Here is a 26,143-nt window from a genome sequence, read left to right as displayed (position 1 = left end):
GACCATGGACAATGGTCCTTAAGTAAGATTTTCTCTTCTTGTTTGGGCCACCCAGGGGTCCTATTCTATTATGTCACAGTAGCCCACACTCAGCCTTTAGCCATGTATTAACTTTATAGGCTTTCTGCTTATCTACTAATATGCCTGCTGGAAATTTTTTCTCCAGTTTCACCACAGGGCAGGGAATTTGCTTAGCTCCTCATTCAGCGGTCCCAGAAGCCCTGCTTAGCATCAGCTTTTATATATTCTGCTCACACATCAATCCACCTAAACATCAACTAAGCATTTCTGTCTATTACATGTCAAGAAATGTTGTAGACTACCAAGACACAGCTGTGAAAAATAGTTTTCCAGTTCTCATGAAACCTGTGGAAGGAAAATTAATTAATTAATTTCTGGTAGCAATAAGTGCATTGAAGAAAGTAAACCAGAATGATTTGTTATGATTATGATTACAATTGATACTACAGAGAATGACAGGAGGAACATGTGTGTTTCCATATGACACAGTGTTTAAAATAGTCCTACCAAAGGTACATTTGTTCTTTTATAGGTATTTTAGGTATCCTTTTGCTTAACATCAATTTATTCTGTTTTCTGAACAGGCTACAAACTTTTCCCACTTGAAGGACTCTTATCTTCTTTTTCTTTTATAATTCCTTGATCAGGCAATTCTTTCTGTGATGTGTCTTTAAACACGTAGTTTCTTTTAATGAAAATTATCTGATTTAGTGATATTTTAAAATAATTTGATTTATTAAAATAAACAACTTTGGAGAGGAGTGAAGATGGCAGTTAAGAAGGATGCAGAATTCGCGTCTCTGCACAACTAGGGCACCTACCAGGCACCGGTGGGGGACCACGGACACCAAAGGGGATGGGAGGAACCCCCAGCGAGTGGGTAGGGTGTGGGGAGTGGTGGGGAGTGAGGGGGGAGGAGAAGTGGAGGCGGGATGGGACTGGTGCCCCTGAGGGGCAGCTGGGGGAGGGGAAGGGATCCCACACCTGAAGGGGGAAATTGGGGAACCACTGGGAGGGCAGAGGATCAAAAGAGTGCATGGCCAGTCTTCCCTTCCCCACTTGGCCCCCCAGGAGCCTGCTGAGATCTCGGGCCTGATCCTCTGCCCACTGAGGCCCCCTCCAGCCGCGTCGATCCTGAGGGAGTGGGAGGGAGGGAAGGGGGAGCAAAAGTAAAGGCCGGACGTCTGGGACTGGCACCCCTGAGGAGCAGCTGGGGGAGGGGAGGAGTTCCACACCCAGCAGGACCCACCCACGGCTAGGGGTCCAGGGGCAACGGGGGAGACCCTGGGGGGAGACGTGGAGGGATGCGGAGGAATGGAAGGGAACGCAGCTAGTGACTTCCCTGTCCACTTAGGCACCAGGGACCCTGTTGGGCTCCCGGGCCTAAACTTCTGCCTTCGGAACCGCTCTCCTGCTGTGCAGAGCCCAAGCCCCACCCCTACACCCCAACCAGGGCCCCACCTCTACACTCAGAGACCCCCTCAGGGACCCCCTCCAACCGTGCTGGGCCTAAACCTCACCCACACACCCTCACTCAGGGCCCTACCTCCAAACTCAGGAACTCCACATTCCAGAGGCAGCCCTTTGGATGTGCTGCCTCTCTGCTTCCGAGGCAGGGGGTCCTAAGCAGAGGCCCCGACTCTGCCTAAGTTCCACTTCCACCTAAACTCCACCCCGCCCCCCCATAGCCAAGGTGTTCTTTTTTTTTTCTTTTTTCCTCTTTTAGATTGGGGTTCTGTTTTGCCTTGTTGATTCATTGTTGTTGATTCATTTATATTTTTATTTTTTCTAATAAATCTTTAATTTTTCTAATTTTATTTTATTCTTTATACTTTGTTATTGTTCTGCTCCTTTTGGCTTGTTCCACTTTTTTTTTTTTTTTTCTTCTTTCTGTTGTGGTTTTGTTTTACCTTATTTCAGTTGTTGCAATTATGTTTTTATTTTTCCTAATATACTTTTATCTTTCTAATTTTATTTTGTTTTTTATTGTTATTGTACTGCTCCTTTTTTTTCTTTCTTTTTTTTTTTTTTTTTGCCTCACCATGTGGCTTGCAGGATCTTGGTTCCCAGGCTGGAGGTTAGGCCTGAGCTCCTGTGGTGGGAGCTCCGAATCCAAACCGCTGGACTAACAGAGATCTTCAGACCCCAGGGAATATTAATCAGAGTGAGGCCTCCCAGAGGTCCCCAACTACCTGCAAACCACAGTGCTGGATGCCTCAGGCCAAATAACCAGTAAGACAGGAATACAGCCCCACACATCAAAAAAAAAAAAAAGAAACGACAAAAAATATGTTACAGATGAAGAAGCAAGATAGAAACCTACAAGACCATATAAATGAGGATGAAATAAGCAACCTACCTGAAAAGGAATTCAGAGTAATGATAGTAAAGATGATCCAAAATCTCAGAAACAGAATGGAGAAAATACAAGAAACATTTACCAAGGACCTAGAAGAACTAAAGAGCAAACAAACAGTGATGAACAACACAATAACTGAAATTAAAAATACTCTAGAAGGAATCAATAGCAGAATAACTGAGGCAGAAGAACGGATAAGTGACCTGGAAGATAAAATAGTGGAAATAACTGCCACAGAGCAGAATAAAGAAAAAAGAATGAAAAGAATTGAGGACAGTCTCAGAGACCTCTGGGACAACATTAAACACACCAATATTCGAATTATAGGGGCCTCAGAAGAAGAGGAGAAAAAGAAAGGGCCTGAGAAAATATTTGAAGAGATTAGAGTTGAAAACTTCCCTAACATGGAAAAGGAAATAGTCAATCAAGTCCAGGAAGTGCAGAGAATCCCATACAGGATAAACCCAAAGAGAAACATGCCGAGACACATACTAATCAAACTATCAAAAATTAAATACAAAGAAAAAATATTAAAAGCAGCAAGGGAAAAGCAACAAATAACATACAAGGGAATCCCCATAAGGTTAACAGCTGATCTTTCAGCAGAAACTCTGCAAGCCAGAAGAGTGGCAGGACATATTTAAAATGATGAAAGGGAAAAACCTACAACCAAGATTACTCTACCAAGTAAGGATCTCATTCAGATTTTATGGAGAAATCAAAAGCTTTACAGACAAGCAAAAACTAAGAGAATTTAGCACTACCAAACCAGCTTTACAACAAATGCGAAAGGAACTTCTCTAAAGCGGGAAACACAAGAGAAGAAAAAGACCCAAAAAACCACACCCAATCAATTAAGAAAATAGTAATAGGACCATACATATCAATAATCACCTTGAATGTAAATGGATTAAATGCTCCAACCAAAAGACACAGACTAGCTGAATGGATTTGAAAACAAGACCCTCATATGTGCTGTCTACAAGAAATCCACTTCAGATTAGGGACACAAGCAGACTGAAAGTGAGGGGATGGAAAAAGATATGCCATGCAAATGGAAATCAAAAGAAAGCTGGAGTAGCAATACTCATATCAGATAAAATAGACTTTAAAATAAAGACTGTTACAAGAGATAAGGAAGGGAACTACATAATGATCAAGGGATCAATCCAAGAAGAAAACATAACAACTATAAATATTTATGCACCCAACAGATGAGCACCTCAATATATAAAGCAAATGCTAACAGTAATAAAAGGGGAAATCGACAGTAATGCAATAATAGTGGGGGACTTTAACACCTCACTTACACCAATAGACAGATCATCATGACAGAACATAAATAAGGAAACACAAGCTTTAAATGACACAATAGAGCAGATAGAATTAATTGATATTTTTAGGACATTCCACCCAAAAGCAGAAGAATACACTTTCTTCTCAAGTGCACACGGAACGCTCTCCAGAATAGATCACACCTTGGGTCACAAATCAAGCCCTGAAACATTTAAGAAATTTGCAATCATATCAAGCATCTTTTCCAATGACAACGCTATGAGACGAGATATCAGTTACAGGAAAAAATCTGAAAAAATACAAACACATGGAGGCTACTACTAAATACTAAATACATTACTAAATAACCAAGAGATCACTGAAGAAATCAAAGAGGAAATCAAAAAATATCTAGAAGCAAATGACAATGAAAACATGATGACCCAAAACCTATGGGATACAGCAAAAGCAGTTCTAAGAGGGAAATATATAGCAATGCAATCCTACCTCAAGAAACAAGAAACATCTCAAATAAGCAACCTAACCTTACACCTAAAGCAATCAGAAAAAGAAGAACAAAAAAACTTCAAAGTTAGCAGAAGGAAAGACATCATAAAGATCAGATCAGAAATAAATGAAAAAGAAATGAAGGAAACAATAGCAAAGATCAATAAAACTAAAAGCTGGTTCTTTGAGAAGATAAACAAAATTGATAAACCCTTAGCCAGACTCATCAAGAAAAAAAGGGAGAAGACTCAAATCAATAGAATTAGAAATGAAAAAGGAGAAGTAACAACTGACACTGCAGAAATACAAAGGATCATGAGAGATTACTACAAGCAACTCTATGCCAATAAAATGGACAACCTGGAAGAAATGGACACATTCTTAGAAATGCACAACCTTCTGAGACTGAACCAGGAAGAAATAGAAAATATGAACAGACCAATCACAAGCACTGAAATTGAAACTGTCATTAAAAATCTTCCAACAAACAAAAGCCCAGGACCAATTGGCTTCACAGGCGAATTCTATCAAACATTTAGAGAAGAGCTAATACCTATCCTTCTCAAACTCTTCCAAAAAATACCACAGGGAGGAACACTCCCAAACTCATTCTACGAGGCCACCATCACCCTGATACCAAACCAGACAAAGATGTCACAAAGAAAGAAAACTACAGGCCAATATCAATGATGAACGTAGATGCAAAAATCCTCAACAAAATACTAGCAAATAGAATCCAACAGCACATGAAAAGGATCATACACCATGATCACGTGGGGTTTATCCCAGGAATGCAAGGATTCTTCAATATACCCAAATCAATCAATGTGATACACCATATTAATGAATTGAAGAATAAAAACCATACGATCATCTCAATAGAGGCAGTAAAAGCTTTCGAAAAAATTCAACACCCATTTATGATAAAAACCCTCCAGAAGGTAGGCATAGAGGGAACTTCCCTCAACATAATAAAGGCCATATATGACAAACCCACAGCCAACATTGTCCTCAATGGTGAAAAACTGGAACCATTTCCTCTAAGATCAGGAACAAGACAAGGTTGTCCACTCTCACCACTATTATTCAACATAGTTTTGGAAGTTTTACCCACAGCAATCAGAGAAGAAAAAGAAATAAAAGGAATCCAAACTGGAAAAGAAGAAGTAAAGCTGTCACTGTCTGCAGATGACATGACACTATACATAGAGAATCCTAAAGACTCTACCAGAAAGTTACTAGAGCTAATCAATGAATTTGGTAAAGTAGCAGGATACAAAATTAATGCACAGAAATCTCTTGCATTCCTATACACTAATGATGAGAAATCTGAAAGAGAAATTAAGGAAACACTCCCATTTACCATTGCAACAAAAAGAATAAAATATCTAGGAATAAACCTACCTAAGGAGACAAAAGACCTGTATGCAGAAAACTGTAAGACACTGATGAAAGAAATTAAAGATGATACAAACAGATGGAGAGATATACCCTGTTCTTGGATTGGAAGAATCAACATTGTGAAAATGACTCTACTACCCAAAGCAATCTACAAATTCAATGCAATCCCTATCAAGCTACCACTGGCATTTTTCACAGAACTAAAACAAAAGAGTTCACAGTTTGTATGGAAACACAAAAGATCCCGAATAGCCAAAGCAATCTTGAGAAGGAAAAACAGAGGTGGAGGAATCAGGCTCCCTGACTTCACACTATACTACAAAGCTACAGTAATAAAGACAGTATGGTACTGGCACAGAAACAGAAATATAGATCAATGGAACAGGATAGAAAGCCCAGAGATAAACCCACGCACCTATGGTCACCTTATTTTTGATAAAGGAGGCGAGAATATACAGTGCAGAAAAGACAGCCTCTTCAATAAGTGGTGCTGGGAAAACTGGACAGCTACATGTAAAAGAATGAAATTAGAACATTCCCTAACACCATACACAAAAATAAACTCAAAATGGATTAAAGACCTAAATGTAAGGCCAGATACTGTAAAACTCTTAGAGGAAAACATAGGCAGAACACTCTATGACATAAATCACAGCAAGATCCTTTTTGACCCACCTCCTAGAGAAATGGAAATAAAACCAAAAATAAACAAATGGGACCTAATTAAACTTAAAAGCTTTTGCACAGCAAAGGAAACCTTAAACAAGATGAAAAGACAACTCTCAGAATGGGAGAAAATATTTGCAAATGAAGCAACTGACAAAGGATTAATCTCCAAAATTTACAAGCAGCTCGTTTATCTCAGTATCAAAAAAAACAAACAACCGAATCCAAAAATGGGCAGAAGACCTAAACAGACATTTCTCCAAAGAAGATATACAGATTGCCAACAAACACATCAAAGGATGCTCAACATCACTAATCATTAGAGAAATGCAAATCAAAACTACAATGAGGTATCACCTTACACCAGTCAGAATGGCCATCATCAAAAAATCTACAAACAATAAATGCTGGAGAGGGTGTGGAGAAAAGGGAACACTCTTGCACTGTTGGAGGAATATAAATTGATACAGCCACTATGGCGAACAGTATGGAGGTTCCTTAAAAAACTAAAAATAGAACTACCATATGACCCAGCAATCCCACTACTGGGCATATACCCTGAGAAAACCATAATTCAAAAAGAGTCATGTACCACAGTGTTCATTGCTGCACTATTTACAATAGCCAGGACATGGAAGCAACCTAAGTGTCCATCGACAGATGAATGGGTAGAGAAGATGTGGCACATATATACAATGGAATATTACTCAGCCATAAAAAGAAACGAAATTGAGTTATCAGTAGTGAGGTGGATGGACCTAGAGTCTGTCATGCAGAGTGAAGTCAGAAAGAGAAAAACAAATACCGTATGCTAACACATATATATGGAATCTAAAAAAAAAAAAAAAGGTTCTGAAGAATCTAGGGGCAGGACAGGAATAAAGTCCATTCTCTATGTCTCTATGCAGACGTAGAGAATGGACTTGAGGTCACTGGGAGGGGGAAGGGTAAGGTGGGACGAAGTGAGAGAGTGGCATGGACATATATACACTACCAAGTGTAAAATAGATAGCTAGTGGGAAGCAGCTGCATAGCACAGGGAGATCAGCTCAGTGCTTTGTGACCACCTAGAGGAGTGGGATAGGGAGGGTGGGAGGGAGACGCAAGAGGGAGGAGATATGGGGATATATGTATATGTATAGCTGATTTGATTTGTTATAAAGCAGAAACTAACACACCATTGTAAAGCAATTATACTCCAATAAAAGATGTAAAAAAAATTTTAATACATGTATATACACATACTTTATAACACCACAGTAAACCAATCCCTATATTTGCCCCACAGACAATATGTAACCACTGTTGATAATTGTTCTCCATCCATAAATGTGTGAGAATTTTTTCCATCACTTGAATTCTAGTTTGACTGCATACAATTATTATAGAAAATCACATTTAGTCAGGACTGTGAAGACACAGCTCCACTGTCTACCTATATCCAAACCTGGTGATAAGAAACCTGATGTCAACAGAATTCTAAATTACTCTGTGCCAAATATTTTTCTACATTTTCCTCAAATGCAGAAACATTTATAACTTTCTGTTTATCCATGTTTTTCTAAAGTTTTACCATGTTGGTCTTTTAAATGTATCTTTCTAAGTGCTAAGTAATTTCTTTCAATTTGAAGGTCAGCGTCCTTCTTATGCTTGAGAAAGTTCCTTCTACACTTTACTCTCCATCTTGGATCTATAATTGCATGCATATTGCAACTTTAAAATTTTACTTCAATAGCTCCTAATTTAGTTCTTTTGCACTCTGTACCATATTCTTACAGAATCCTCCATTCTGTGTCTTCTTTCAGCTCTCTAATTCACTCTTAAGCAGTGTACATTTTACTATTCAACTCCACTTTCAAGTATTTAAAATATATATATGATATGTATAATATATAAAATTTTATGACATTTTATATTTTTCTACATAAATATCATTTCTATGACATTTATATTTTTATGACATTCCGTTCTTCTTAATAAATATGGCCTGAAGTATTTGTTTAAAGATATTAATTATACTTATTTTAACAGCTTTCTGTGTGCTCTTATTTAGTTTGTTTATTCCTTCTTTTGGCTGTTGGTTTTCCTCAAATATTCAATGATTCTTTATGTCCATTTTGGTGTTTGGAGTTTTCTATCTGCCCAGTTATGGATACTGTTTAGGTTTACAGTTTCTATACTCCAGTGATTACCATTTGATGGAAAGAAGACCAGAAGACATGCTGATAGGCACAGTTTGCCAATTGATGTTTTCTTCCAAAATTTTCCTGGGTTTTGCCAGCAACCTGGATCATTACCCTGTTTCTTCAGCTTAAGTGTTCACCTGAAATTCTCCAGCTATTGGCAAATACATATACTAATTGCTGCTTAGCACTTCTGTATGTGGTTCATGAGTCAATATTTCTAATAAGTGCTACAGTGCTTCTCTCCCTCTCCCAACATAGGAAACATAAAAATCTGGGTATTACCTAGAGTTGCTCCTGCTTTTAACAGTGCTACTTTTATTTTGTGTGCAGTTTCTTCTTTTAATCCAAATCAGTTCATTTTCTAATTTTCAGGGTTCCCCAAATGTTTAGTTTATCACTGATGGCCTTTCTCATTTTCTATGGAGTCACAGATTTTATATATATTCTAGCTTTAAAGATTTTTCACAAAGGGGAGAAAAGAAGCATAATAACTCAGTCTGTTATTTTTATCCTGATATAATGAACTTTGAAAACTGTATTAAATAATTTTTCATGAAATTCGTATATTGTAGTATATTTTTAGTTAAAATAAAATTAATGTGCAGCCATATTTATCTAAGGTCTCAATAAATATTTATTGTGCCATACATCAATCTTCAGACTCTATGTGTAGTGTAGGATGCAAGGACTCTAAAATCAGAAAAGAGTCAGCTCTACGTTTTATCAGGTGTGTGAATTTGAACAAGCCACCTTAATTTCCTAAGCCTGCTTTTTCCTTTAAAATGTAATGAGCAGATTTTTTGAATTTTAAGTGAATAATATATAGGATTTTTTGAATTTTAAGGGAATAATATATAGGATAGTATTTAACATAATTTCTGAGCCATGACACTCTCTCCCTCTCTCTTTCTTTCTTTTCTTTCCCCCCTCTCCTTTATTTGCTTCTTTTTTTCTACTGCTGTATGTGACATATGCCAGAATTCTCCGCAGCTAAAGTATGCATCATTTGCTCTCAAAAAGACAGTACAATGAAAACAGGGTTTATTTTAACTTTCACTATTGTTCTGAGTTCTATGAAATGTCAAAGTGGTATTATAAAAGAAAACAACTTTGAAACCAGCATGGCATGTATGAATAATTCCTTCTTGGATCTACTGAAATATCTAAATAACTATAACTCCATTGCTGCTTCTGGAACAATGTGTTTGCTTCTGTAGTTCCTTGGGATTGTACAAAATAGTTAAACAAGTCAGCACATTACTCTCTTAATTCAACATTATACTTATTTCAACATCCCCTTGTAGTTTTTTTGACATTTAGAGTCAATATGTTGTGTTTTATGAAATAACTTAGATTCATACCGAAGTACATAGAAACAGACACACATAGACACAGACACACACACACACACACACACACACACACAATCATGATAGCTTGCTTAGACTACAAACTAATAAATATGAGAGCACTGTTTCAAGTCATGAAAAAGTCTTTTTGTTTTGTTAATTATCATAGACTCAGATTACACCCAAATGTGGCCAACAGCTATCAAAATTTATAAGTATCATTATTGAATGAGAAATATCAAATTGAATGAGACACTGCTGAAACAATGCATATTATAGATGTTTAGCAATTTTTGTGAACCCAATAATTCAGAATTGTTTTAGCACCTGTAATCAGTTAAGCTTGGAAAACGTGGTCAACTTTATACATCATGTTTTTAGTAAATTATACAATATCTAATGGAAATGCTTTGGGAAAGTTCTAAAATTCCAGCTTGAGAAAAACATACTAACTGCATTGTAAAAGGGAATTCAAAAGGAATGTAGCTGGATATTTACTAACATCATTAATGGGAAGAAAAAAACTAAAAGGGCATTTATTACAAAATATACCCATGTTACTTTGATTTTTAAAAATAACCACAATATCATCCAGACAGAAAATCAATAAGGAAACACAGACCTTAAATGACACATTGCACCAGATGGTCTTAATTGATATTTATAGAGCATTCCATCCAAAACAGCAAAATACACAGTCTTTTCAAGTGCACAGGGACCATTCTCCAGGATAGATCACATGCTGGGCCACAAAGAAAGCCTTGGTAAATTTAAGGAAACTGAAATCATATCAAGCATCTTTTCTGACCACAATGCTGTGAGGCTAGAAGTCAACTACAAGAAAAAACTGCAAAAGACAGAAACATGAGGAGGCTAAACAATATCCTACTAAACAACCATTGGGTCACTGAAGAAATTAAAGAGGAAATAAAAAAACACCTAGAGACAAATGAAAATGAAAACATGACAATCCAAAACCTATGGGATGCAGCAAAAGCATTTCTGAGAGGGAAGTTTTTAGTGATGCAAGCTTACCTCAGGAAACAAGAAAAATCTCAAATAAACAACCTAAACTTACACCTAAAGCAACTAGAGAAACAAGAACAAACAGAACCCAAAGTTAGTAGAAGGAAAGAAATCATAAAGATCAGAGCAGAAATAAATGAAATAGAGACAAAAAAATAAATAGAAAAGATCAATGAAACTAACATCTGGTTCTTTGAAAAGATAAAGAAAATTGATAAACCTTTAGCCAGACCCATCAAGAAGAAAAGGGAGAGGGCCCAAAACAATAAAATCAGAAATGAAAAAGGAGAAGTTACAACTGACACCATAGGAATATATAGCATCATAAGAGACTACTATGAGCAACTATACACCAATAAAATGGACAACCTAGAAGAAATGGACAAATTCTTAGAAAGGTACAATCTCCCAAGACTGAACCAGGAAGAAATAGAAAATATGAGCAGACCAACTACCAGTACCAAAATTGAATCAGTAATTTTAAAACTCCCAACAAACAAAAGTCCGGGATCAGATGGCTACACAGGTGAATTCTGCCAAACATTTAGAGAAGAGTTAGCACCTATCCTGAAACTATTCTAAAAAACTGCAGAGGGAAAAACACTTCCAAACTCATTCTGTGAGGTCACCATCACCCTGATACCAAAACCAGACAGACGTCACAAAAAAAGAAAATTATAGGCCAGTATCACTGATAATCATAAATGCAAAAATCCTCAGCAAAATCCTAGCAAACTGAATCCAACAATACATTAAAAGGATTATACACTATGATCAAGTGGGATTTATCCCAGGGATGCCAGGATTTATCAATATCCACAGATAAATTGGTGTGATACACCACATTAACAAATTAAAAAATAGAAACCATATCATCACCTCAATAGATGCAGAAAAAGCTTTTGACTAAATTCAACACCTATTTATGATAAAAATTCTCCAGAAAGCAGGCATAGAGGGAACCCACCTCAACATAATAAAAGTCATATATGACAAACCCACAGCTAACATCATACTCAATGGTGAAAAGCTGAAAGTGTTTCCTCTAAGATCAGGAACAAGACAAAAATGCCCATTCTCACCACTTTTATTCAAAGTAGTTTTGTAAGTCCTAGCCACAGCCACCAGAGAAGGAAAAGAAATAAAAGGAATCCAAATTGGAAAAGAAGCAGTAAAACTGTCACTGTTTGCAGATGACGTGATACTGTACATAGAAAATCCTAAAGATGCTACCAGAAAACTACTAGGGCTCATCAACAAATTTGGTAAAGTTGCAAGACACAAAATTAATACACAGAAATCTACTGCATTTCTATACACTAATAATGAAATATCAGAAAGAGAAATTAAGGAAACAGCCACACTTACTATCATATCACAAAGAATAAAATACCTAGGAATAAACCTACCTAAGGAGGCAAAAGGCCTGAACTCTGAAAACTATAAGATGTTGGTGAAAGAAACTGAAGACCACACAAACAGACAGAAAGATATACCGTGTTCCTGGATTGGAAGAAGCGATATTGTTAAAATGACCATACTACCCGAGGCAATGTACAGATTCAACCCAATCCCTATCAAGTTACCAAAGGCATTTTTTCAGATATAGAACAAAAAATTTTTAAACTTATATGGAAACACGAAGGACCCCAAATAGACAAAACAATCTTGAGAAAGAAGAATGGAGCTGGAGGGATCATGCTCCCTGACTTCAGACTATACTACAAAGCCACAGTAATCAAAATGGTATAGTACTGGCTAAAAACAGACACATAGATCAATGGAACAGGATAGAAAGCCCAGTAATAACTCCACGCACTTATGGTCAATTAATCTGTGACAAAAAAGCCAAGAATATATAATGGAGAAAAGACAGTCTCTTCAATAAGTGGTGCTGGGAAAAAGGGACAGCTACATGTAAAAGAATGAAATTAGAACATTCTTTAACACCATATACAAAAATAAACTCAAAATGGATTAAAGATCTAAATGTAAGACCATATACTCTAAAACTCCTAGAGGGAAACATAGGCAGAGCACTCTTTGACATAAATCACAGCAATATTTTTTTGGATCAATCCCCTAGAGTAATGGAATAAAAACAAAAATAAACAAAGGGAACCTAATTAAACTTAAAAGCTTTTGCACAGCAAAGGAAACCACAAACAAAACCAAAGACAACCTACAGACTGGGAGAAAAATATTTGCAAATGATTTGATCTATAAGGGATTAATTTCCAAAATAAACAGCTCATACAGTTCAACATCAAAAAACCCAAACAACTCAATCAAAAAATGGGCAGAAGACCTAAATAGACATTTCTCCAAAGAAGACATACCGACGGCCAACATTTATAGGAAAAGATGCTCAATATCACTAATTATTAGAGAAATGCAAATCAAAACTACAATGAGATAACTATCACCTCACACCAGTAAGAATGGCCATCATTAAAAAGTCTATAAAAAATAAATACTGGAGAGGGTGTGGAGGAAAAGGAACTCTCCTACACTGTTGGTGGGAATGTAAATTGGTACAGCCACTATGGAGAACAGTATGGAGGTTCCTCAAAAAACTAAAAATAGAACTATCATATGATCCTTCAATCCCACTCCTGGGCATATATCCCAAGAAAATTCTAATTCGAAAAGATACATGCACCCCAATGTTCACTGCAGCACTATTTATAAAAGCCAAGCCATGGAAGCAACATAAATGTCCATTGACAGATGAATGGATAAAGAAGATGTGGTTTATATATACAACGGAATATTACTCAGCCATAAAAAAGAATGAAATAATGCCATTTGCAGCAACATGGATGGATTTAGAAATCATAATAGTAAGTGAAGGAAGTCAGAGAAATACAAATATCATATGATATCACTTATATGTGGAATCTAAAAAATGATACAAATGAACTTATTTACAAAACAGAAATAGACTCACAGACATAGAAAACAAACTTATGGTTACCAAAGGGGATAGCAGGGCGGGGGGGCGGGGGAGGGGGGAGATAAATTACGAGTTTGGGATTAACACATACATACTACTATATATATAATAGATAAACAACAAGGACCTACTGTATAGCACAGGGAGGTATATTCAATATCTTGTAATAACTTATAATGGTTATTAATCTGAAAATCTGAAAAATAATACATATATGTATAACTGAATCACTTCACTGTACAACTGAAAGTAACACAACATTGTAAATTAAATATACTTCAATTAAGTATATTTACTTAATTCTTTAATAAGAATTTAAAAACTCACAATAACTAATTATAAAATTATTAAAGACCTTAACATTGATCTCCTTAATTATATGAAGGCCACACCTAGTCCCAATCAAAACATCTTAAAACCTCCCCACTTTTTCATCTCTTACCCATTTTTCTTCCCACCAATTGATCTTAAGATTCTCTGCTCTAGCGACACCCATATGCCTCCAAACTCCTCACTCCTCATACCCTGACTTCCCTGTCTCTCTACACTTACGCTCCCCTTTTGCGCCTGATCTACTATCATAAATAGTTTATCAGGCAAGGCATAACTTTTTCTTGCAGGAAAGGGAAGACACTAGGAACATGCCTGTTTTAGTGTTCTATGCCATTGCACAAGTATATGAGTAAGACCAGTCTGTCAATTATGAGGTTCTTCCTATGGAACTATAATGGAACTACAGTAGACATATGCATCTATACAATGCTATTGCATCCTCACAGCAAACTTAAGGTGTTGGTAACAGTTCCATCTTACAGATGAGAAACTGAGGCCCAGAGGAATTAGTTACTTGTCAAAGTGACAGAAGGACATCTAGAATTGTAGCCTGACTTCTCAGCCTATATGCTATGCTTCCTTCCTGTTAAATACAAAGCAAAAACTATGTAACTATTCACACAGTTTCAAAACATGCTTCCCATTATAAGTGCCTTTAATTGAGACAAAAATGTGTTCATTTGATGGTAGATCTGATTCTTATAAAAGACTAAACTTTTTTTGAACCACTAGTATGAAATAAAGTAGTTTATTACACTGGACAAAATAGATTTGGATAAACAGGGGGGTATAGATACAAAATATAATAGAAAAGATTTTCTGTGTGATTCATAAGCTAATTCTAAAGGCAAGTCACAAATGATGTCATATGCTAAGCAAAGGGATATTATTGGAATAGCCATATAACTTCCTAAGGTGACTCTTTCAAGAACATACATATCTAAATGTATGGATGCTAGTATTTGCCATTGTACTGTAGAGGCAGTAAAGCAATAGTCAAACGCTTGGCATTTATAAATATGTAAATTAAAGATATGTATATATCAATAAATATATATGTATCAATATGTGTGTGTATATATATATGCAGGTACATATATACTTAGAAGATATATATACGTACACATAAAGGCATATATTAACATGTATATGTTAATAGCATATAACATTTTAGTTGTCTTTATCAGTGATCAAAGGATTATGAGGTTAAAATAGATAAACCACATAAAGTGCTTAGCAGAGGATTATAGTATTAGGCACATATTAAACATGTTTATTTCTTTATAGTCATAAATTTTATATATTGTTTGTGCCACTACAGATGATTTGGGATTGTGAATTATTTTAATAAGAAAGGTAAAAATTTTAAACATATTTATTTAAAGTAAATGCCTTATTAAATGGCCAAATGAATGCAGATATAAAAGTACGTAAACTTCTCAAGAGACTTTAAAACATAATCACTAATCAGGCAAAAACATAAGTTTAAAATCATCAACAAATCTAGAGCATTTGCACAAAATCTCTGAAGTTTAATAGAATAACGATTTATCTTTCAGGAAGTAATTTGACATAATTTATGAGAACTGCCATTAGCTAAATTGACAGGCAATTAGATGAAAGAAACTAATTTTAGTGGAAAGAAAATAGACACGGTTTGTGTAAATATGGATGACCTAATGGGCTGCTAACAAACTCATATTTCAAAGGTTTTCTACTAATTAAAATTTTCATAAAGTTAACTAAATGAAATGTATGATATTTGGAAGTCATCTTTCAAAATTGCTTCAAAAATGTTAAATTACTACTGGAAACATTCCCAACTGTAACAAATTTGAGAGGAGGCAAGAGAAGCATTTCCTTTTTCTATTAGCTCAAAAGGATGGCTGTTTATTTACTTGGAAATAGAATACATATGTTCAAGGGCAAGAATAAGAAAAGATATCTCCTCAAAAGCAGATATGGGATTCACAACAGTCGGGTGGAAAATGTTGATGGAACATTTCTAACAATATTCTTTTCAGCTTTGATGCTTAATTTAAATTTCTCTCTTTCCAAAACTCAAAGTGCTTTTGTGCTAACATTCAGAAATAATTTAACTTGGTTTAATACCATGTTCAAATAATTGATAATTATCAATTATCTTTCATAAAATGAAAAAATGTTGTCTTTAATTCAATATTTTACTATAATTGAGAGAGACTTCAATTATATTGAACTAGAACCTCTTTTTTACTTTTAGGTTTTAAGTTCACTTCTTAACTTGAGATTAGTGGAGACAAGTGAGTCTCAGAACACTTTAAAAATTCAAATTACTTTTTTTTTTAAAGATTTTGTGTGTGTGTGGACCATTTTTTTAAAGTCTTTATTGAATTTGTTACAATACTGCTCCTGTTTTCTTTCTTTCTTTCTTTCTTTTTTGGCCACGAGGCATGTGGAATCTTAGCTCCCCGACCAGGGATCAAACCCACACCCCCTACATTGGAAGGCAAAGTCTTAACTGCTGGACCACCAACGAAGTCCCTCAAATTACTTTTAAAGAATGTATAAATGTATAAGAACGTGTAAGTTATAAAAGGTAGCAAGATGACAGTCTGTTTTTTACAATTCTTAGTCTGTCCTCTGGAGCAAGTATCGCATTGAAAGCTCAAGAATAAGAATAATATAAACACTACTTTATGGAATAAAGCATCACTATTCCTAGCAGAAGACAAGAAACCATTTACTTTTTTTGGCTCCAGCACTCTTAAGTTGCTGGTTTAGAAACATTGGCTTTGTGAACAAAACTGGTGTGTTATAGAACGGCTTCCAGATTTCTTTTTCAAATCCTTTCTCATCTCAGCCTGGTTCAGGAGATTTGAGCATTTCTCAACACAAAGTTGAAAGGGAAAAACAAGGTTTGTAAGGAGTACTAAGGACAAGGAAGAAATGAAGATGCCCTCTGCTTTAATTGTTTTCACTGAGGTGAGGATATCTGCCTGGCCCAGATACTCCTTTTTCAAGGTAAATATGACTGGAGTTAGATGGGAGATCAATGGTGTTCTTAGATTATGACATGGATGCTTCAGCGGAATCACAGAGGAGGTGTAGCTAGTTGTTAGAGCGTTGCCTGCATAGGCACACTTTGAAAGCCCACCATTCCCAGGTTAGGGGGCCCACTCCTATACACCCACATTTGTCCGTCAGAAACGGGCCATCTCATAAACAGTTCCACTTCCCCAAGGTAATTACATCAGAAACAGAAGCTTGTCCCTCATTAACTCGCTTCTTAAGTCCCTGTAAGTCCAGAATTATTGTCATAACTATCTTATTTTACTTGAAGGGTCAACACGGTTGACAGCCAGATCTCCTCATTCATTTTTTAAATAGAATATACTCAATAATTAAACTTGAAATATTCAATACTTGTTTTTACTTCTCTTTTTGCAAAGGCAGGTAAGAATACCAACATTCTTTGGGAAATCCCTCATACTCATAGGCTACTACATTCTCTTCCCTTTTCTTCATCTCATCAAAATAAAATAATCACAATCCAAATTTTTAAGAATTCTTTTTTACGTAACACATGTTCAAAAGCAGGAAACATAACCAAACTAACTATATTTCTTACCCACTGCCAAAATATTTCTTAAAACTCTTGCCTGCTTTTTTTGGAGTATTTCCCTTGAATTTTGTTTATAAAACCATATAAAAAGTGTGAATTATTAAAGGATATAACAGAATCTCTACATACAGCATATACATGTATATGCGTGTATGTGTAAATACATGTGTGATTATATCATTTTATATGTGCATATACATATTATATATACACACATAATGTTTAATTTCTACCTGCAATGCATGATTCTTCTACCTCACTCTTTGGAGACAGCCTAGAAGCCTTTTAATTCCTAGAAGATGACCCAAGTTATCTTTTTACTGACACAACATTAACTTTGTTATTTAGCTAATACCAGCATTTATTGAACACTTAGGATCATATTAAATTTTATTCTAACAACAATCCCATGAGGTAAGTTTTATTACAAAAATATATTTTATTCAAGATAATTTTGAGAAATTATTCAAAGTTACACAGCTATTAAGAAATTCAAACTCAGCTCTTTCTGACTCTAAATGGATGCTTATAAATACCACATAATGTGACTGACTTCTGATGGGTACTTCAGAGCTAATTTTGCATGGCAACCTAGGCAGTCACTTTTATAGGTAATATCTCTTAAAATAGGTCCCCTGTCCAAAAATATCTCCCCTGGTTATGGTTATACCTAAAATCCCACAGTATGTCATACTCCTTAAAGCAATGTATTCAATTACATATGTGAATGCACATTCTATTCTCACCTCTCTATCTTCTTTTACTCTTGTCTCAGATGAATAAATATTTCTTCCTCTTGCCTAGGTAACACTTCCACTTGTATTTTCGCATCCATCATTTCCTGCTTCCTGTAGGACAGTAGCTCTCGGACTGTGCCACACGGAGCCTGCAAATATTTTTGCTGAAAACAAAAACAATTAATTGCAATATATTTTTATCAAGTCCATGACATTTCTGTACATAAAATGGTCCAGTGTTAACATCCCAGGCGATAACACACAAGCAAGATACATATACACACCTAATCTCTTATTTATTCACACTGATAATAAGTGTTTGCATCAGGCGACTGTGTTTATTTTTAACCCATTTGTCAACTTGTAAGCAGCAGCCTTATTCACTTTGATAATGCTTCTTCCAAGAAGAAGCAGTGTCTTTGTCACACGTTTTGTCTCCAAATAACTGGTTATACTTATTGAAATAGTTCTCTGTGTACTGTGCTGTGGGATATTCACATGCTGCTAATTTAGAATGAATCCATTCTACCTCTGACTTTCCTGGAAAAAAATGTAAGTGGATTTCACGAACATTTCTCAACTATAGAAACTAAAAAACTGCAATTACTAAAGGAACGTCTGCTGAAATGAAAGAAGCAGGCAGATCAGACAGGCAATTTCACTGGGGGCATGCAGCCATTCCGTGTAGGGCACACAGGTCTTCAATTTCATATATACGGAGGTAAACATAATGCAAGCATTTTCACTTTTGTGTGCATATCTGCATAAAACATCCATAGCAGGTGGATCATTATATTTCCATTTCAAAGTTTGCAATAACTTTGATACACTCTTGCTTTTACAAATAAGTACTGATGTTTATCTCAGCTGAATTCCTTAAGAAAAAGGAACTAGAAATTATATTAAAACAAAGTGGCATATCCAGCTTGCCACTGAGAAGACTTCTCATGTGTCAGAAAGAATCTAGTTTTGTACTTCACCTTTTAACTATCTGTACTGTCTTTCATCCAGAACATTCTTGATCAAGGTTTAACCTGGCACACACAGAGGAGCACATGTTACTTTTGTGATCATCTGTTTGCTGCTTTGGTCTGCTTCTGGATCTAGAGGAAAAAATAAATAAACAGAAATTAGTGTCCTTTTTATCACATATCTCTGACCTTGGAAGAAGATCCAAGGGCTCCTTATTTCCAATAAATCCAGTAAAGATACTCTGGCTGACAGTAAACCTATTGGTTTTGTCAGGGTTCTCCAGAGAAACAGAACCAATAGGATATGTACACACACATGCATATGTGTATATATATATATATATACACGTGTATATGGAGAGAGACAGAAAAGAAAAAGAGATTTCTTGATATTTATTATGAGGAATTGGCTAACATGATTATGGAGGCTGAGAAGTTCCAAGATCTGCAGTCTGCAAGCTGGAGAACCAGGAGATCTCATAGTATAGTTATCAGTCTGAGTCTGAGTCCAGCTTGAAGACAGTCAGGCAGTGAGAGCAAATTCTCCCTTAGCCTTTTGTTCTAGTCAGGTCTTCAACAGATTAGGCCCACCCATAATGGGAACAGCAATCTGCTTAACCCAGTCTACCAATGCGAATGTTAATTTATCTAGAAACATCCTCACAAACACACCCAGAATAATGTTTAACCAGATATCTGGGTAACCTATGGTCCAGTCAAGTTAACATATAAAATTAACCATCACAGGTTTGTCATCATTTTAGTTTTTGCTGGGAGGCCATGTAGCCTAATGGTTAAGAACCTATTCTCTGAATTTAGTCTAACTGGGCCCAAAACCCACTTCTCATGGATGGACCTAGAGTCTGTCATACAGAGTGAAATAAGTCAGAAAGAGAAAAACAAATACCGTATGCTAATACATATATATGGAATCTAAAAAAAAAAAAAAATGGTTCTGATGAACCTAGGGGCAGGACAGGAATAAGGACACAGACGTAGAGAATGGACTTGAGGACACAGGGAGGGGGAAGGGTAAGCTGGGACGAAGTGAGAGAGTGGCATGGACATATATACACTACCAAATGTAAAATAGATAGCTAGTGGGAAGCAGCTGCATAGCACAGGGAGATCAGCTCAGTGCTTTGTGACCACCTAGAGGAGTGGGATAGGGAGGGTGGGAGGGAGACGCAATAGCGAGGGGATATGGTGGTATGTGTATACATATAGCTGATTCACTTTGTTATACAGCAGCAACTAACACAACAATGTAAAGCAATTATACTCCAATAAAGATGTTAAAAAAAAACAAACACCTCTCTGATCCATCTATCTCATGGGGTTATTGTAAGCATTCAATGAAAGTGTATAAACAATATAGGATAGTTTGCCATTATTATTGAATTATTACAGTAGTCTTTGTAGGAGTCACCAGGGTACCTGACTTTAATCCCCTACTTTCCAAATTCTTCTCTTTTGACAGGCATAAAACTGTAAATTTGGGAGAGAAATAGAGCAAGTGGAAGGGAGTGCAGAACCTCATTGTAATTTTGAAGCTGACTGAACTTTGATAGAAGCCTCAGTCTCCGGAGGCCTGACCTAAAATACTGTGTGACTACCACACACGGAGAGCAACATGTGGCCAAGAATGCTGTCCAGAGGCTGCTGTCCTGATGGTCACTGTCATCTTAACCTCTCTTACACCGAGACTTTATGGGCCATAATTCCAGGATAGCTCTAATGGTCAGTTTGAAAGTTGATTATGAGTTATTTTGAAGGGGATTTTAGCAGTTTTAACTGCTCCAAGATCTTATAAACACCATCATGTGTGAAGTAAAGTAGATGATGGGGCGTATAGTTAATATAACCAAATTCTAAAATCGACAAATTTCTTTTGTACTCCTTGAAGTAATCCAGCTTTGCAACTCTCTGTGAAGTCATGATATTGGTTACAAAAATCTTTCACCATCCGAACAAGGTCACCATTGTTTATTTGCTGTCATTTTTCATCACCAAGGAGAGTGGGATACCTCAACTCAGGAGAGCCAAAGTGAAGGCAATTCCAGGGCGCTCTCAGATTGCCTTCTGTGTGTGAACAGGAGAGAAATCCAATAACTCAAAATTTAAAATAAAATCTAAGAATTTCATTTTTTACTGGTTAGGTTTTCTAACTGATCAAAGTGCCAGATGCTGTCACATATTGTCCATTTTTTCTCAGCTGGACTTTGAACTCAGAAAATGCTTAGGATGTAATTTTTCTTTTTCAGTGCAGTTTAATGGGTTACATTTATAGAGTTCTTTATAGTGTTCAAAGAGTCTTCTGTGTTCTTATGTATTCTCTCATTATCTTTGTAAATTTAATATATAAGGTGTGTGGGACAGGCATTATTTTCACAACTAAGAAAGGGTGGGTGAGGGTGGAGAGAGAGCTTGATTGGGATTGAGTGACGTGTCCCTGAATCACTAACCTGGCTCACAGTCATGAAAACTCCATAAGGAAAGGTAATTTGGTAAGTTGGTCACTCATGCATGCCCTGCCCTGAACAATACCTGGCACACAGTAGGTGCCAAAAACTTTATGTGGGATAATCAACGAATCTGATTAGAAGAACTGGGAATAGAATTTAGTTCTGCAAACTTTTATGTTGCACCTTTTACACTGGCAAGAGTCCTTCTCTGCCCTCACACTCCCCCAATTTTCCTCCGTCTATTCTCGATGCAGCTGTTGTTGGGTTTGCGGAGGCAAGGCCAGTGAGCTCTGTCCACTGAGGGGTACCGGAACCCCAGCCTCACAGTGATGGAGCACGGAAAGGAGGGGTGTCTATGGGGGACTCCTACCTGAGAGACTAAAGTTGACGCCCCCTGAGATGCCCAAGGACGTCAGAAAAGAAGGTCCGCTGGGTCCCTCTGTCCTGAGGGCGCTGGTCTCACTTTGTTGCTGGTCACGGTGGTGGAGCGGGATTCTCTAGTGGAGGCCCCGCATCCCCTGGCCCGCATGTGGCCGGCCTAGTCTAGCGCTCTGAGGCGGCCACACTCGCGGTCTCCGCCGTGCGTCGGGCTGGGTGCGGGGCACGCGGGACAGCTGCCCTCCCCTCCCGGACGCTCCCGGACGCTGCCGCTGTGCCCACCCATAGGGCCAGGGAGTCGGGCGGGGCTTCTACGGGGCGGAGCCTGAGAGGTGCAGGAGGCGGGCCTGCTGGGGGCGTGGCGGCCGCGCGAGTGGTCTGCTTCCCAGGCTGCGCTCAGACTGGGCGGGGCTGTTGGCGGCCGCGGCCACAGCAGGGGCACCTTCCGCTCTTCCTTGTCTTCTCCACCTCTTTCTTCTCTTCCACCTCTCCCTCTCTCTCCATTCCCGGACTCCCTTTCTCTCGTTTGTTTTTTTTCTTTTCCTTAACTTTACAGCATTTGTTCTCCCAGTCACAGATTCCAACCGATTTGCGCCCAGGGAAGATATCTGTCACTACTTCTGCTACTGTGTAGGGGGCTTTGCACATCCCTCTCCCGGGTGTCTCTTGTGCAGCGGAAGCCTCAGCTGGGAAAAGGTGGGGGAGGGGGGGTCTCCATGCCTTGGCAACTGGCCAGGTGGACCGAGCTGTCTGGGCCCCACCTGGCAGAAGCATCAGTCTCGGCCTCTCCACGTGTCATCATGGACGTTGGTACTGGGCTGTAGAAAAAGAGGGTGCCACCTTGTTAAGGACCACTTTAAAGCGCCAGGGATTACTGTTACCTGAGGTAAGAATGTAGAGTTATGCACAGATAATGGAGGTGGGAATTCGAGATGAAGCAAACTGTGGCAGTGACCTGCTTGTTGTGGAGTGAGGGGAGCTTTGGCACTTACAAATAATCTTCCCTGCAAGTGCTCTAGAAACAACTTGAAAGCTAAGATAGATAAATATTCAGATTCCTAAAATTCAAGAAAAATCAGCGTTAATGCAAGTGGAGGGTGGGGCATGAAGTAATGAGAATGGACGAGTTTTATTTACCCTTTTCCGAATTTTAGTCTTTTCTCCTTTATTTCTCCTCGTTTATTAAAATGAGAGAAACAAATATCCATGCCTTATATAATCCATTTTTTTTCCTTCTTTTTTTAGGTTGTTTCAGAGCTGCTGTGATGGCTGACTTCTTTCTCCTTTTCTTTTGTTGGGAAATTTGATAGAAATTTTGAGAAAGTGTGTATAAGAGGGCACGAGTTTGGAGGTGTGTGTCCTGGGAAGGGAAAATGTAAAGTGACCCAACTCAGAAAGACCATCCTTGAAAATTGGAAAATTAGTATCATTCTGCCTGGTACTACCAGGCTTTAGGATTATGTCAGCAAATAAAAACCTTTCAGTTGCAACAAGCCCACAGCCAACTGCTGTGAACTCCCTTATTATAGTGCTTCCAGGACATAGACCCCAAGGTTGAGGCATACATCCATGTATACACAGAGACATATGTAATGTTACAAAACAGCAATGAACTTTTTAAAGAAAAATAATTTGAGGGCTTAGAGATTGAACTATGCATGACAATTGTAAAACAAACCAAAAGGATGTTGTGGATGTTGGTAAGGGTATGTGAACTTAATTTTAAGTGTACACTAGATTTTAAAAAGACCAGCCAGGATCGAAAGTAGTTGCAATCTCAAATGGACGGTTGAATTTAAGTGATATTACCAGGAGTTTATTATATTTGAGAAAAAAATCAAGCTTTCTGGTAGAAGAATCTCTTCTCCTACTAAAAATACCAATTTAAGTTTATTTTTAAATTACTTAAAGTCTCTTTTGCTTCACACACTTGATGACTTTGTCTCTCTCCATCCAACAAAGATAAAATTAAATTCCATTGTCATGTGAGGTAGTTCTCCTCCAAATCCACATAGGTTCTTGAAGATGCAGTGTGCAATGGAAATGGATCCAATAAGTAGGCAATTTGCCAATTCACTGCTCTTAACTCTTCTGAAAGCAGAGGGGGTGAGGTTGTGTTAAAGCCTTTTCTCCATTCCCGTTCCTCCATGAGTTCCAAATCTCAAACAAGCACAGATCTGAGACTGGCTAAACAAGATTGGCACAGCAGAGTGTCCTCTGACCTCATCTAGGATCTTCCAAGGATCAGTCTATCCTGCATTTACAGCATACATGATATGGGTAAAAGCAATATCAATGTGAAAAGTCTGAACATTGGAAGGGATCTGATAGGGAATTAGATCAAGTAAAGGATATACTGATTTAAACAATTAGTCCAGGGAACTATACTAGGCATCATAGAAATGTTTATATGATAACAAGGAAAAAGGAACTTATACGTCAGAGAGCCTGACAATGGAATGGGAAAGAGACACACACACACACACACACACACACACACACACACACACACACACACGTTATACCTGAACAGTTCTTTGTGCTTTGTTTCCCATATATGTGAAATGGGGATGATGATAATGAAGATGATGATAATACAAATAGTAATATAATAATATCTGTCACTTAGTATTTTCTATATGCCAGGCATTGTTCTCAAAGCTTTACTTGTATTAATTTCATTCATATCTCACAATAGCCTTATAAGGTAGCTACTATTTTATCATTACCCCAGTTTACAGTTAACGCATGAAGAGACTGAGTAACTTACACCCAAGATCACTCAGCTGGGAAGTGACATCATGATTAGTGGTCCACACAAATCACAGATATTTTTTTACTTCATTTGGAAGATTCCTTTGGATCAAGTTATTATCATTGCTATGCCATTCATATGGAATCATTCTACTACTCCTTGTGGTGCACGGTTCTGAGGTGCCACAGGGGGTGGCTAGTCCCTACAGAGCTGAAAGGAAGGACCAATATGTGAAGAGTGTTAAAAATAGTGCCAGGTGTTTTAATTAAATGTGACAAGCAGTTGAGAGTCACCAAGCAAAGGTGACTATCTACATTATATTTAAAGAATCAGGTGACTGTAATAGTATAAAAACGAAGGAAAATTAAGGGAGTACAGTGAAGATAGCATATTAGTTCAGGTGTTAATAAATTAGAGCTGAGAAATAAGGAGAAAAGGTCAATCCAAGATTATAATGCATAAGAATATCTATATCAAAACATGGAAGGTAAGTAAGAAGGAGGGAGCAAAAAACAAAGCTGCCTACAAAGTTACAAACCTTGTATGCAGGAAATTGTATGCTAGAGAAGGAAGACCTTTTGATTTAAAAGAGAAACTCACTGTGTGATAGGCAATGATATGTCCATGTGGAAATGTCCTGTAGAAGTGTTGTCCCATTATGTAAGTATTGAAGATTGGTTTAAGTAATATATGGTGTCAATGATCTTTAACCAAAACCAACCAAACATGTCTTTATGTGAACAATTGAACAGAGTTAAGCTAATGACCTTGTTGAAATGATAGAAAATATATACCATGGGAAACCATGGATGGTTTCAGTTAGAGGGTGTTAGAAAGGATATATAGGATTCAGACATGAGTTAGGTGACTGGGGGAGGGTTTAAGGAAGCAGGACTTTGCTTGGGTTGAATGATGTCAGGAAGCAAAGGTAATTCTGTGATTGAGAATCATAACAGTTCTTATCTAGATGAGAAGGATGGAGCAAGACTGGAGCTTAGTTGGATTAAAAAAATCAGCATTTTCTTATAGTATGAGCCAGAATGTGAGAATAAGAGACTGTTGGTCATATTTTTAATTTGCACAGTGTTTGTGCTTTTGTTATTCTCATACTTGATTTTAGAACAGCTTTATTTTGTCTTAATCCATCTCAGTTA

At 37.2% G+C, this 26,143-nt stretch overlaps 1 protein-coding gene across 2 annotated transcripts in view; it reads right to left on the bottom strand.

Annotated features, from left to right (window-relative positions):
• LOC118897706 (gamma-crystallin F) overlaps positions 1–22,443 on the bottom strand; it is a 77,662-nt gene extending 55,219 nt beyond the window's left edge. For both annotated transcript variants that reach the window (XR_005020536.1, XR_005020535.1), the window contains exons 1-3: positions 22,227–22,443; positions 19,401–19,523; positions 18,430–18,584 (exon numbers count right to left, since the gene is read on the bottom strand). The gene's annotated coding sequence lies outside the window, so the exon portion shown is untranslated. The remainder of the gene's footprint in view (positions 1–18,429; positions 18,585–19,400; positions 19,524–22,226) is intronic.
• Between the last annotated feature and the right edge of the window lie 3,700 nt (positions 22,444–26,143).

The sequence above is a fragment of the Balaenoptera musculus genome, chromosome 7, assembly GCF_009873245.2.
Source record: "Balaenoptera musculus isolate JJ_BM4_2016_0621 chromosome 7, mBalMus1.pri.v3, whole genome shotgun sequence".
Taxonomy (NCBI): Eukaryota; Metazoa; Chordata; class Mammalia; order Artiodactyla; family Balaenopteridae; genus Balaenoptera; species Balaenoptera musculus.
The sequence above is the reverse complement of the archived record's forward strand: the minus strand, read 5'-3'. Positions and strand labels throughout refer to the sequence as shown.